Raw genomic sequence first — 15,326 nt, forward strand, 5'->3', positions numbered from 1 at the left:
GTCTGGTGAAAGGCACAATGACATCAATCTGGCTGTGGGCTTTATTTTTTTTAAAGATTTATTTATTTATGCATACAAGAGCTGAGGTGCAGGCCAGAGGAACTGGGTATGTGTGTGTGGGGGAATGAGAGGATCCACCAGAGACAGAGTAGGGAGCAAAACAGGCAGATTGACTGAAATACACTGCTAAGGGTAGCAGCAAGTGAGATAGGAGAGGTCTGTTGCCCCATGTGGGTAGTTCTCTGGCCAGGGTTCGTACTTGTGCTGCAGTGGCTTCTGATAGCTTCACAGTGTTGTGTCTTAACCCCTTGCACCACCAGGGAGGACCCACTGAAAGCCCAGGTTTTCAGTGGAGAAGTTCCAGCACACTGTTAGGACAGCGTGAGAAAGAAGAACAATTTCATTTTACTTATGTAATCCCTTGCCCAAGGTTAACAATTCGATGCTAAGAGAGCACTTAGCCCTTGATCTCTTCCAGCAAGGAAAGTGAGAACAAGTGAGTGAGAACTTGGTTTCCTTAGTTGTGTGGGATGCTTCAAAGAGGTCCGTTTCCCTCCAGTGTCAGCCAAAGTACTGAGTCATGAGTTGCATGAAGAGGAGTGGGAACTGGCTGGGAGAGCAGCATATAGAACTCTCTAATGGCATTAGAGAGACATGGATTCTACTAATTGCATTTTATTTATAAAAATATTTTATTTTATTCATTTACGCATACAAGAACTGAGGTATAGAACAGAGGTACTGGGAGGGGTTGCGGGTGAGAGGTTTCACCAGAGACAGAGTGGGGAACAGAATAGGCAGATCAACTGAAATACACTGCTAAGGGGAGCAGCGGGCAGACAGGAGAGGTCTGCTCACCATGTGGGTTAACTCCCTGGCCAGGAATCAAACTCATGCAGCAGTGGCTGGCAGTAGCTTGATAGCTTTGAGACTCTAACCACTGTGCCACCAGGGAGACCCTACTAATTGCATTTTATTTTTATTTATTTATTTATTTTTAATAGAGGCATGCTTTATTTATTTATTTGTTTGTTTGTTTGTTTTGTTTATACATGCACTGGGTACAGTCAGAAGTGCGGGAGGGTGAGAGAATTCACCAGAGCCAGAGCAGGGAGCAGAGCAGGCAGAAGGACCGAAGTACACTGTTGAGGGGAGCAGCGGGCGGCAGGAGAGGTCTGCGCGCCATGTGGGACCCTACTCTGGTGGTCGGGGAGCAGCCGGGGATCGAACCAGCGCCGCAGAGGCCGCGGGCAGCTTCACAACCCAGCGCTCAACTGCTGCGCCACCGGGAAGGCCCCTAATTGCATTTTAAATGCCAGAACACCAACAAACTGTTGGGAACACCTCACACCTCACCTGTGGTTCCAAACAACTGGCACATGGGAACTCCAGGCATTCTACTTGCTTTACCAACACATACCCCTACGCCTTGTGTCTGCTCCCAGTGGCAGTGAGTGCAAACTCTGGCAGACAGCTAGTGAGTGCATGCAGAAAGCCTGTCCAAATCTACAGGTGAGGAGGAGAGCACACACTCGAGCTTTACTTTCTTCTGCAGAAAGCAAAGGGAGACTGAGAGCACCTGGTCTAGAACGTTGTAGAATCAAGACATAGAAACTGGGCATCCCCGGTGGCACAGTGGGTTAAGCACAGCGCTGCGAAGTTGTTCACAGCCTCCGCACGCCGGTTCAATTCCCGCCCAGGGAGACTCCCACATGGCAAAGCAGACCTCTCCTGTCTCGCCCCTGCTCCCCTCAGCAGTGTATTTCATCAGTCTGCCTGTTCAGTTCCCTGCTCTGTCTCTGGTGGATTCTCTCACCCTCCCGCACTTCTGGCCAGTACCCCAGCGCTTGTATAAATAAATAAATCTTTAAAAAAATGTATCACAATAAAATATTAAAAAAAAAAAAAAAGACATAGAAACTTAAGGAATCTGCCACAAGAGGGAGCAAGAAAACTACACAGGCTTTTCTGTAGCTCTAAGAAAGCCTCAGAATCCCTAGCAGGACTAACAGAAGGTATTTCCCTCCCAAAGCCAGTTAGTAAAGACAGGAGGTGACAGCAAACAGGAGGTGATAACGACCACAATTATGAAAGCAGCAACACAAGAACTCAAGAAACATTAAAAAACAAAACAAAACAAAACAAACAAAAAAAACTGAGAAAACAACATCACAAAAAATTCTCAATAAATCTACCAGTCGGCAATTTAGTCCTAAGATGCAGAGGTCTGCAATTTACCCAACAAAGAATTTCTAGATAGCTGTTTTAAAGAAGCTCTGTGAGCTATAAGAATACAGAAAGACAAGAGAAAAAGAGTCAGAATAATAATACACAATCAAAACATTAGGTTTAACATGGTGATAGAAGTCATAAAAGGGGCCTCCTGGTGGTGCAAGGTGTTTTGCACAGCACTATGAACCTATCTGCAGCCTCTGCAGCATGAGTTAGATCCCTGGCCAGCTACGGAGATTCCTACATGGTGCATCAGACCTCTCCTGCTTCGCCTGCTGCTCCCCTCAGCAGTGTATTTCAGTCAATCTGCCTGTTCTGTTCCCCACTCTGTCTCTGGTGAATCCTCTCACCTCCCAAAACTCTGGCCTGTACCCCAGTTCTTGTGTGTATAAATAAATCTTTAAAAAAAATAAATGAAACTGTCAAAAATCAAGGCAAAAGAGAGAATCTTAAAAGAACCAAAAGAGAAGAAACCAGTAGCTTACAAGAAAACTGGCATAAGGCTACATCTAATAGAACAAGAGCAAAATTAGTTTCCAGGATAGACAGTTGCAAATTGCTAGGATTATGTCCACACTATGGAATGCCTCATTTTCAATGCCCTTACTTTCTGTTTTTAAACTGGTGGTGCTTCCTGATACCTGAACAAAAGATGCAATAAAACTTGAAGATGATAGTCATGGTCAGTCTCTTGGACAGCTCTTCTGAAAACCGCCCTAAGAGTATGAGAAATTAGTCACGTTGAGGACAAACGGTTGACTCTTGAATACTGCTTCCTATTGTGCATTCTCCATTCCTTCCTGTCTCAAGCTCTTCCTTCACTCCTGCTCTAGGGGATAGCAAGCGCCAGTAAAGCAGCAGCAGATTTAAATATCATATTCCTATGTTTTCTCTGAAATTTTATCTGGAAGTGTGGCTATGGGAAAAGCATATAATTCTTCCCGGAAAGTGGTTAGTTTAGGTCTTGTCTGCCAAAATGGGTGGTTAAGAAGTAAATTAGGGTGGGTGAGTGAGAGTTTTGGTTCACCTGACTTATTTCGGAATTAGGGGATCAGAGCCCCCCTGGTGGCCTAAGGGTTAAGTCTCAGTGCTTTCACCTCTAAAGCCTGAGTTCAATCCCCAGCCAGGGAGCTGACCCACATATGGCACAGCATACCTCTTCTGTCTTGCCCGCTGCTCCCCTTAGCAGTGTATTTCAGTAAATCTGCTTATACTGCTCCCACACTGTCTCTGGTGAATCCTTTTGGACCCCACACCTCTGGCCTACATCCCAATTCCATGCCAAAAAAAAAAAAAAAAAATAGGATGTCAAAGGAATGTTGAATGCTATGACATCATCTCTCTTTTCCCCTCCCGGAAATGTCTCCATTTTACTGTCCCAAAACAGTATTAACATCAGTGATCCTGCTGAGAAGATGCTTCACATTTGTATTTAGCTCTGCCTTAAGCAGGATGAGATTGGAGGTAAATCTATAAAAGGTAGTTCAAAAGATATTTAAAAAAATCAATTCTATGATCCCTGTCATTTAATTTTATTTAAAATACCCGAGAGACTTGAAAATCTATTACCAGCATGAATGAGAGAAATTAATTAGTTCATTGACTCCAAAAAATGGAGCAAAGGGACAAAATGGAAAATCTTAGGTTCGATTGTCTCATGGGTGCCAGAGCTACTATTACTATAGAATTGTCTGCACATGTTTAAAGGGGCAAATTATCAAAATGATTTAAACAACAGAAATAACCATAGGTCTTCATAAGAGACCCAAAGCCTGGTTAGTAGAAACGAAGGGTCTGTTAAGATATTTTACTTACCACAAGTTTCATTTTTTTCCCCTCTAATTACCAAGAAAATTTTACAGACTCAGTCTAACAGATCAGTAACTAAACCTGCTAAAGTTAGCTATACCTAATGAACAAATTCAAACCTATCCACACACAAAGAAGAGAGATAGGGTGTAAATTGTCACATATCCCATTTTTAAAAGCTCTTACGAATGGTGAACATTTCTGTCATTCTACTACATAAGTGAGACCAGATGTCCCTGAAAAGTTCTGTCCAACAATTTTCAGTGGGATAAAAAGCTTTACACACATCCTTATTGCTTTTTGCTTTTCAAAGGAGAAGGATTATAATCTAGGCTGGGTGAAAAGACAAGTATAAAGAAAAAATCTTTACCAAAATTGTGCAGTTGCTATTTCTTTCTTTCTCCTGCAAAAGAAGGTGACTTGTCAGCCACCCACTTACCCTCAACTACTTTCTCAGGTCTATAAAAACAGCTGTTTGGAGGAAATGTATCTTTTTCTTTCTGCTCATTTCAGAATATATTGCCGCCATTTGTTAATTTTATCACATTACTGAGACTTTGGCACAGGCTTTGTTCACAGCTCTTATTTTCTTATCTGTGGTCCTAATAACATATGGTAATATTTTTCTAATTATATTTTCTGCAAAATATCAAAAGATCTCATCTTCAAATGTCCATTTTAAGCAATACAAACTACCCGCACTATTTTCTAACAAAAAAAATTCCACTCAAAATATGCATAGATTTAAAATGTCATGTGTCTCTATAAATAGATGTGTAACTCTTTCTACCTAATACGTTATTGTGACTACTTTCTGTAATGCTCTCCTCCATCTGTCTTATAGTGTTTATTTTACCTGTGTCTTGGTTTTCAACTATGTCTTTTTTTTTAAGATTTATTTATTTATGCATACACGAGCTGGGGTATAGCCCAGAGGTACAGAGGTTGAGAGGATTCACCAGAGACAGAGTGGGGAGCAGAACAGGGAGGTCTACTGAAGTATACTCTGAGGGGAGCAGTGCGTGAGACAGGAGAGGTCTGCTGCACCATGTAGGTCCCTTCCCTGGCCTGAAATGGAACTCATGCTGCAGTGCTGTGGATTGCTTCATAGTGCTGAGACTAAACCCCTTGTGCCACAAGGAGGACTTCAACTATGTTTTAATCTTGTAATTTTCATTAAAATAAAATTTGATCACATAAGTGTAAAATCTAATTTTCACAATTTTGTGGTACATCTTGAACTGACAGACTGAGAAATTTTGTTACTTGTGACAAAACAATAATAGTGCAAATATAACTCACCCCCCATTTACACCAATGCCTATTAAATACATCTTTGGAAATTTTATTTTATTAGCCTGTGGTTATCTCTTCTTATTATTCACATACAATTCCAGTTTTATTTAACTGTATTCAAACATTTGAAGCCTTCACTTGTATATCGATAAACAATATAAGGCATGGAGCCACAACACCTTCCTCAAATACCACATTTTCCTAAATAATTATCTCGATATACCAGGTAGGATTTGTCCACATCTCAGACAGATGTAGATGTCATTTATCTAGCGGGATGTAGAGGACATGAACACTAGTAGATGAATATGAAGATATTATCCTCTTTTGCTTTTAGTAGCTTCTTGATTCAAGTGTGTCAAATATACATATTACATGTGGTTTTAAGTATATATATGCGTTACATATAGCTTTGTTAATCACTTCCTTGGCTCTTCATTTTAGCTGGACTCACCATAATTCAGTGTAGTACAGAAAATAATTTTCATGACTTTCAAATACAATCTCTACCTCAAAGGTATTAATATTGCAATATATTTATTTTTTTATTCAAAGTAGGTGGCAATAAAACAGATCTAATGTTATAGATATTTCTTGAACAGAGACAAAGAAAGTATATAAAGGATCATTGAAAGAATCAAACCAAGATAGGAGAGGCCAGAAAATGCAGTTAGATGCCATAGAAAAATACTATCAATTTAGAACATAGAAAAATACTATCAAAGATGCTAATGGACTCATTGAATATAACATGCCATTAAGAACAAGAGCTATTAAATTGTGTTTTGTTTCTGTGAAGACAAAAATTTGTATTTCAATTTTATAATAAGTTCACTGTCACTTATGCCAAAGAATGTGTCACTTTCTGGTTCAAGACTATTCACTGAGAAACTGCCACCCAGGGCAAATTCTAAATCCTCTGTGGTCTTTACTTTCTTCCTCTGTAAAATGACAAGAACTTAGCACTCTTTATTATAGTTGAGAAAGCTCACTTTCATTTTTTAATACTGTTAAAAATTTCAGAACAGTCTTTGATTTACTGGAAAACTACAACGTGGTAGAGAGAATTTCTATATTCCATAGCCACTATCCCTCTAATATTAACATCTTGCATTTATAAGTACATTCATCACAATTAATGAAACAATGCTGGTGCATTATTATTGATTAAATTCCATACTTTATTCACATTTTTGTATTTCTTACCTACAGTCTTTGTTCACAGATCTCATCCAGGGCACTATATCACACTTAGGTGTCATGTCTCCTTTTTTAATGATTGATAATTTAGGAGTATGGGAGGTATTTTGTGGAATGTTCTTCAACTGTTTCTCTAGCCTTTTGAAAAGCACTTTTAACCACTTCTTTAGAATTTTAAAGCATTTTATTACTGAACTTTGTGAAACAGTGGCTGGCACATAACAAGTAATAAGTAGCAAATGAATAAATGAATAAATAAATAAGTGAAAAAATGATTAATTCAATGATTTCTAGTTAGCAAGAGTCATATTAGTCTAATTTTTGTTCTGGATTTTGATACCAACTGGCATTGTATCATTCCTCTATAATAAAAACCACCCTGGAATATTCATTTTTTTCTCTTTCTAAGTCAAATTAAATAACATTTCAAAGAACCTAATCTACAAGTTTAATGAGAAAAATAAAATTTCTTTGTAAAAAACATTACATGGTAGTTGAAATGCAAGATGGGGTGTAAAGGACATTTTTTAGTGAGTGGTCTTCAAATCACTGCATGCCTATCACCTTATTTCCCAACACAATCAGGGGAAGGAATGTAAATACAGATGAAGAAAGAGACAAAAAAAAAAAAATACATGAAAGACTAAGGAATCTGTCCCCCATTTGAATCACAAAAGAAGTGAAATTAGGTTATTCTGCCTGTAGGGCAACAATGTGTTGGAAATGGAGTTATGCTAAACATAACCTTTCCCCAACCTTTATTCAAGGTAGTAGCTGAAAATTCTCTTTTCACACATAATTTCATCATGCAATTACCTCAGAGAGAAAAAGATAACAAATGCAACCTTGACAGAGAATGCAGTCTTTTGAAGTAACTTTTCCTGTTTCTAAAAATCCCTAGATATAATATCAGGTCAAATACAATGCTCTATTCTCTGACAATAAATGGACATTACTATTCAGGTTAACAATGTATTGATTGATATATTTTCTTAATTTGGTAATGTAATAGCTATTTACAGAACATTTAGTTGCATCACTATTATTTTCATTATGAGCTCAGCTGGGAAATAAAACAATAGACTTCTTCAATGGAATATTCTTCAGTTTGTTCAATTTACCCTAAACATTAACTTAAAAAAAAGAATTAGCTATCTTATCTGTTCTTTCAGGCTGCTATATTTTACTGTAATTTAGCAAATTAATAATTATCAATTCTTAAATGCCTTTTTTTTTTTTTGCAAATTAGCTTCAGAAAAACAATTTAAAGGGCCTCCCCAGTGGCGCAGCGGTTGAGCGCTGGGTTGCGAAGCTGCCCGCGGCCTCTGCGGCGCCGGTTCGATTCCCGGCTGCTCCCGGCCACCGGAGGAGGGTCCCACATGGCGCGCAGACCTCTCCTGCCGCCCGCTGCTCCCCTCAGCAGTGTCCTTCGGTCCTTCTGCCTGCTCTGATCCCCACTCTGGCTCTGGTGAATTCTCTCACCCTCCCGCGCTTCTGACTGTACCCAGTGCATGTATAAAACAAAAACAAACAAATAAAATAAAATAAATAAACATGCCTCTATAAAAAAAAAAAAGAGAAAAAAAAGAAAAAAAAAAACAATTTAAATGTGCCTTTATTTTTCTCAATAGCCCACAAGATAATATTCTTTTAATTGCAGGAACTGGAATGCCTCGTTTTTTCCATTTCAGTGTAACATATTGACTTTTGCAGTCATTATTCAGATTTGCACTTCTTTAGCAATATTTACTTCACTGCTACTCTATTTCATTTTCCTTTTTTAAAAAGATTTATTTATTTATTTTATACAAGAATCGGGGTACAGGCCAGATGTGCGGGAGGGGTGAGAGGATTCACCAGAGACAGAGTGGGGAGCAGAACAGGCAACCTGACAAAATGCACTGCTGAGGGGAGCAGTGGGCGAGACAGGAGAGGTCTGCTGCACCATGTGGGACCCTCACCGGCCTACCAGGATCGAACCAGCACTGCAGAGGCTGCAGACAGCTTCACAGTACAGCGCTCAACTGCCTGTGCCACCAGGGGAGGCCCTGCTACTCTATTTCAGATAAATTAAGAAACACTCATTCTGATTAATACAAAAAACATTGAGATTCATTTGTCCAGTATCAAAAATGCCCAATAAAGATACAAAAACGTAAAAGGTTTCTCTTTTACTTTTTTAAAAAATTGTTTTTTAAGATGGCATTGATGACAACATTCTATATGATTTAGGGACAGGACCACACCTCTTGAGAAGTCATATTACCAGGTAATATGCCCATAATCATCTACCAAAGTTCACTAGGCCACTTTCTACTTTGTTCTCTACTCTCACCACCCTCCCCTTAGGCAGTCTCAATTTTGCAGTGATATTTCTAGAGTTTGCTTTGCTTTAGTTTTGTCTGTTCCATTGTTCTGTTTCTTTATATTCCACATGAGTGAAATCAACTGGTATTTGTCTTTCTCTTTCTGAATTACTTCACTTAACATAATCCCCATCTGGTTCCATTCATGTTGTTGCAAATGGCAAGATTTCGCTTATTTTTTATAGCTAAGTATTATTACATTGTGTATATATGTAAAATCGAGAATCCAGATATAAACTCATACTTTTATGGACAGTTTTCCTATAGTGTCAAGAATTTACAATGGAGAAAGGAAAATTTCTTCAAATAGTTTTGGAAAAACTGGACAAACATATGAAAAAGAATGAGGTAAGCTTATGATCTCACACATCCACACACACACAAAATTGCAAAATGGATGAAAGACTTGGATCTAAGACCTGAACCCATAAAACATGTACAAAAAAATATAGGTCAAACACTCCAAGATAATAGCTTTAGCAAGCATTTAACTCCAACAGCAAGGGAAATAAAAGCAAAGATAAACAAAGGACAATTTTTTCTTAAAGCAAAAGAAATTATTATTAAAACCAAAATAAACTCATACCATATGGGAGAAAATACTTGTAAATCATATGCCTCACGAGGGACTAATATCCAAGATGTACCAAAAAAACTCATACAACTTGACAACAACAAAAAATATGACCCAATAAAAGAAATGGGCAGAAATATAGACACTTCTCCAAAGAAGATATACAGGTGACCAACAAACACATGAAAAAGTGCTTATCTTCATTTATCATCAGGAAAATGCAAATCAAAACCACATCTGTGAGAATGACCTATATCAAAAAGACCAGAGACAAGTGTTGGTGAAGATGTAGAGAAAAAGAAATACTTGTCCTCTGTTGGTGGGAAAGTAGACTGGTCCAGCCCCTATGGAAAACAGAATGAAGGTTTCTAAAATATCAAAAACAGATATAACATATGGACCAACAGTTCCTTGGCATTTATCCAAAGAATGCAAAAACGTTAATTTGAAAGGATATACTCATATCTATCTCCATTGCAGCATTATTTACAATTACCAAGTTATATAACAACCTAAGCACCCAACAGCAAAAGGTTATTTTTGCTAACACCATAGTGAGGCTATTGCAACAGAAGACAAAGTTTGCACTAGAGAAGGGAAAGTCATTCAATTTAAGTATGTGACTCTTCTATAAATACGTATAGCTAAAGCTACTTAATATATATAGCATAAAGATACAATGAAAATTCTGTATTATTAGTGTAAGTAAATTTTGTTGGCTTGATTATAATTCACTAATTGTTCAGTAAAAATAAATAGGGAATAAACTAATAAAATATAACACACAAAAAAAAGATTTGGACCTCAAAATGTTGATTTCCTGATAGTTAAACTAGAACCTACTAAAATATGAAGACAGATTGTACTTCCAATCGAATCCAGGAAAATATATAAATTCTTATGATCCCAGTCATGTGAGTGGAAATTCTTAAGGTCAGTGACATGAATTGAGTGGTTTTATGATTGGTCACAATCAGCATATAATTACAGAAGTATATTCCCCCTGAAATTTGATCTCTCAAAATCATAATTAGTAATTCAAGAAAATGTTGGGAAGGTACTTCAGATCAGAGCTACCCCAGAATAAACTTCTAATTAAAAAAAATCTGAAACTTGAAAGAAGTAAATTGAAGAAATATAATTGTAATTAAAATATGAAAAAGAGAAAGTCTTAATACCAACAATTTGAGGTTGATGGGGGGAATAACGGTTAGGCACCAACTGAACTAATAATATTGTTTTTAAAAGTAAATGACATAAAAGAATATGTACAGGATAGAGTCATCATTAATTAGGAAAACAGCCACAAAGAGCTTTGGTTATTCATCATTATTGACCATTCACTCAAGTAATTAAAATCCAAATATTTAAATTAATAAATAAAACAAGTAACTGAAGATAAACTTAACACTGTCTGAACCACTGCTCTTTAGCTACTAAAAAATCTAACGCATAAGTGGTAAAATGTTTTTTAACACTGTTAGCCCTGCTAAATATCTACAAACCAAGGTCATTACACATAGTAGCAGATTTATCTGCAATGTAGATCTGTAGAAAACTTTGAGGACTCATTATAAGTCCAGGATTCTTTGATTGTCATTCACATCCAAAAGATTTTATCACTTGGTGAAAAGTAGATGGTATGTAATAAATAGAGCACCAAGTAAAATCAAGGGATTGGTATAGGAAGGAAAGCAAACATAAGATAATAAGGGAAAAAATCAGAGATTTGCTTATGCCAAAAAAACTCAGCTTTACAGAACTCACCAGAAAGTGGAATTCTTTTTTGTTGTTGTTGTTCAGGCAACACTTGATTGATAGCCCATATTCACTATTTATAGTGATATGAGTTTGAACAAGTTATTTACTTCTATGAATCTGTTTCTTTACATGAACACAGGATCAATATTACTTAACTCATCATTTTATTATAAAGGTAAAGCGAAACCATGTACAACAAAGTGCTTTGCACTAATGCCTAGCAGCTGATAAACATTTTAATAAATGAATCTGTTCTTCTCCTTATATATTCCACATAAGTGATATTCTACTGTATTTATCAAAACAATTTTCTGACTATTTTGTCCAAAATATACCTGAACTGTTTTATGTTTTTCTTCCTTCTTATACAACTCTCCATAATTATCTTTTAAACTTTTCAATATCAGCTAATAATAAAAAAATCTATAGCACACTTAAGTATAAATACCTTCACTAAGTGATCCCAAGTTTCTTTCATTTAGCTTTAAAAACAGTTTGTTAATGAAATATCTTGTTTCAAATGAGATATACTATAATAGTATTAATACTTCTAATTGTACTTTTTTATTTGAAAAAATTCCATTCCCTAAAAGCATATCTTTCCAAGAAAGAAAGCCTAGAACCCTTAAAACAAGGCAATTATCCTCCAAATTTTGCATTTGCAACAATTATTTAATGCAAAATCTACTGAGGTTTTAAAAAATCTGATTACATTCATAATAATGTGATTTAACTTTATCTGAAAAGCTTCCTAAAGCATTTTCATTTTTACACATAGCTATTTATAATCAATGCTGTAAAAGGGATATAAACCATATGCATAATAATTTCTAGTTATGTCCAAGGGCTCATAAAGCAGTGTTGGTATTTGACATGAATAGTCACTATGAAACAAACACAGCCTTTTTTAAGTACATATGTTTGTTGTTAAATAAGAAGCACAAAGAGTCATATATAATGGCGTGGAATCATTACTGGAAAGCACATATTCAATAATCTCACTAAAAATAATTAGTGTGATGCTTAAAGTTTCTGGCAAGCCTGACTTAACTCTGATAATCAGGAGAAAAGACAGGTTTTTTTTTTTTTAATTTAGAATTCAGAATAAGAAGACATCTCTACTTTTTAGACAGATGCCTAAAATGGCATTTATCTGACATTTTGACCTATATAGAAAGGCATCTGATGAAATAATTTTTTTCAAGCAGTCAAGTTAAAATGGTAATCAGATCAGCAAAATTCAGGATTATTACTCTTCCTTTTGAAAAGTATCATTCAGGGGTTATTATATATTAGATGTGACTATTTTCTGACTTCTGGTAATGCATACACTAAAATGTCATGACTTACAACTCTTGCATCATTGAAAACACAATAAAACCTAGAATTTTTTTCTAAGTCCTTGAGTTTGATAAACTAATTCAGTGAATAAATGGCAACTATTCAGATATTATTGCTTAACTAACTAAGGCATGCACTAGGCTGACCTAATTGCTGGTAGCATAAATTGTATGACTGAAGCTAAGATATAAAATCTTATGAAAAAGTTCCAATTATTTTTATAACACTATTTTAGCTGTAACACTGAAACATGACTTATATGTTACAGAAAAGAAATATGGTTCATTCTCATTTATTAACTAAGAATTTTCTTAAAAAGGAATTTTAACTAAGCAATATATTAAATAATAATGAAATAAGAGGCAGTAAAACATTTTAAGTGAATATATTTAATATTAGGGTATACACTAACATGATTTTGCAAATGCATGGGTCAAAGAAGGAAAATAATAAAATATCTTTAAAGATGTGGAGATTAAGGCCTGAGTAACCTTTCAATGTGACTGATTTTTCTTCTTCTGTGATGTTTAAAATGAAGAATCCCAACAGATGGAATGCAAACCCGGTTTTCAAAATCATTCAAAATCTTTAAGGTCAAATGCTATAGTTCAATTATTTACAGCTGAAAAAAAAAAGCAAAGAAGAAACAGAATACAAGCCAACCAATCATTTAGTTATGAGTGTGCTTGTTTCTTTATTATTTTTCTAGTTTAATAAGTAGGAAGTGTATAGTTGCCCAAATTAGTTGACATTTTTTAGTCACTAATAACTCATGAGATCTAGCAGACAGAAATTCAGACAAATTTGCCTAAAGGTGAGTATTAACATTGTTCATTTGACACTAACTGAGACTGCCATCGTTAAAAGCATTCACTGTTTTTAGTAAGTAAATAAATATGCCAGTTAAAGCCAATAGTCTCAGAATATGAAATCTCAGATTTTTTCTTTAAAAAGTAGAATTTCAGGACTACTTTCTTTCTAAAGCAGCATCCTTAAGCACATTTTTATAGAAAAATCACCCTCCCACTCAAGAAAGTTGCTTTGCTATTTCCAATTTATTATTTCCTGTTATATAACAAAAAGTGTCATTGCTAAGAGCTAGCTTTGGTCAATGGATATTACAATGCCAAAGAGGTTTCAAACTAATGGCCATTGAATTTTTTCCCTAAAATCTACCCATGTACTTTCTTCCTCTTAGCAGTGAGAAAAAATGAAAGATAATAGTCAAGAAATGGAATGAAATAATAGGAAGCATCTGTTTATTTCATTTGAAGACTACATAAATTTTAACATTAAGTATAAAATGACAAAAATGCTTCAATTTATTTTGATTATATATCCAAAAAATTTTAGAAAGACTCAATTTAAGGAAATCAAATTTACACCTGCTTTAATAGAATGAAATGGGTCATTTGTGTTTAGAATATACCATATGTGATACGTATATCTTTTTAAAAAATATTTATTTATGCATACAAGAACTGGGGTACAGGCCAGAGGTAGGGTTGTGAGAGGATTCACTAGACACAGAGTGGGGAGCAGAACAGGCAGACTGACCGAAATACACTGCTGAGGGGATCAGCGGGCCAGTCAGGAGGGTCCGCTGAGCCATGTGGGTAGCTCCATGGCCAGCTGGGGATGGAACTCATGCTTCGATGTCTTCATAGGTTGCATTTTAACCCCTTGCACCACCAGGGAGGCCCATATCTTAAAATCAATTTATCAAGTACTAATAGGCCAAAACTTTAATCAAGTATTTTTCTAAACATTAAAAAGCTTAACCCAATGAAGGGAGAAGACTATTCCCATGAAAATAAGGTGGCTGGGAATTAAGTTTAATTTCTTGTTCACACATAATGGCAAGCCTCAAGGAATTAAATATATTTAGCTTTATATAGAGATAATATATATAATTATATCTATGATATATGTATACAGATAGTTCTGTATATCTATATATAATCTGCATATATGTATTTATATCTGTCATCTATACATCTATCTATCATCTTTTTTTATCTAGCTACCCATACATCCATCCATCTACAGAGAAATACATGGGCTGTTAAAGGGAGAATCCTGGGCCTCCCCAGTGGCGCAGCGGTTGAGTGCTGGGTTGCGAAGCTGCCCGCAGCCACTGTGGTGCTGGTTCGATCCCCAGTTGCTCCCCGGCCACCGGAGGAAGGTCCCACGTGGCGCGCAGACCTCTCCTGCCTCCCGCTGCTCCCCTCAGCAGTGTACTTCGGTCCTTCTGCCTGCTCTGCTCCCTGCTCTGGCTCTGGTGAATTCTCTCACCCTCCTGCGCTTCTGACTGTACCCAGTGCATGTATAAACAAAACAAACAAACAAATAATAAATAAATAATAAATAAAGCATGCCTCTATTAAAAAAAAAAAAGGGAGAATCCTTAGGTAGGGGATAATTTTAGCTTGACATACCTGAACTACCTAGGATTTCTCATGTTAAATCAGCCTGGAATTCATGAAAAATGCCTTCAAATACCAAGCATATATATGAGAAATAAAATGAAGGTGTTACATCACAAAAGTGGATTGTTCTTTGTAAGCAAAGGAACTACACTTTTCATTTACATATCTGGTCCTTTTTTTTTTTAAAGATTTATTTATTCATGCATACAAGAACCAGGGCACAGGCCAGATGCATGGGAGGGTGAGAGGAGTCACCAGAGACAGAGTGGGGAGCAGAACAGGCAGACTAAAATACACTGCTGAGGGGAGCAGTGGGAG

The sequence above is a fragment of the Talpa europaea genome, assembly GCF_964194135.1.
Source record: "Talpa europaea genome assembly, chromosome: 1".
NCBI lineage: Eukaryota > Metazoa > Chordata > Mammalia > Eulipotyphla > Talpidae > Talpa > Talpa europaea.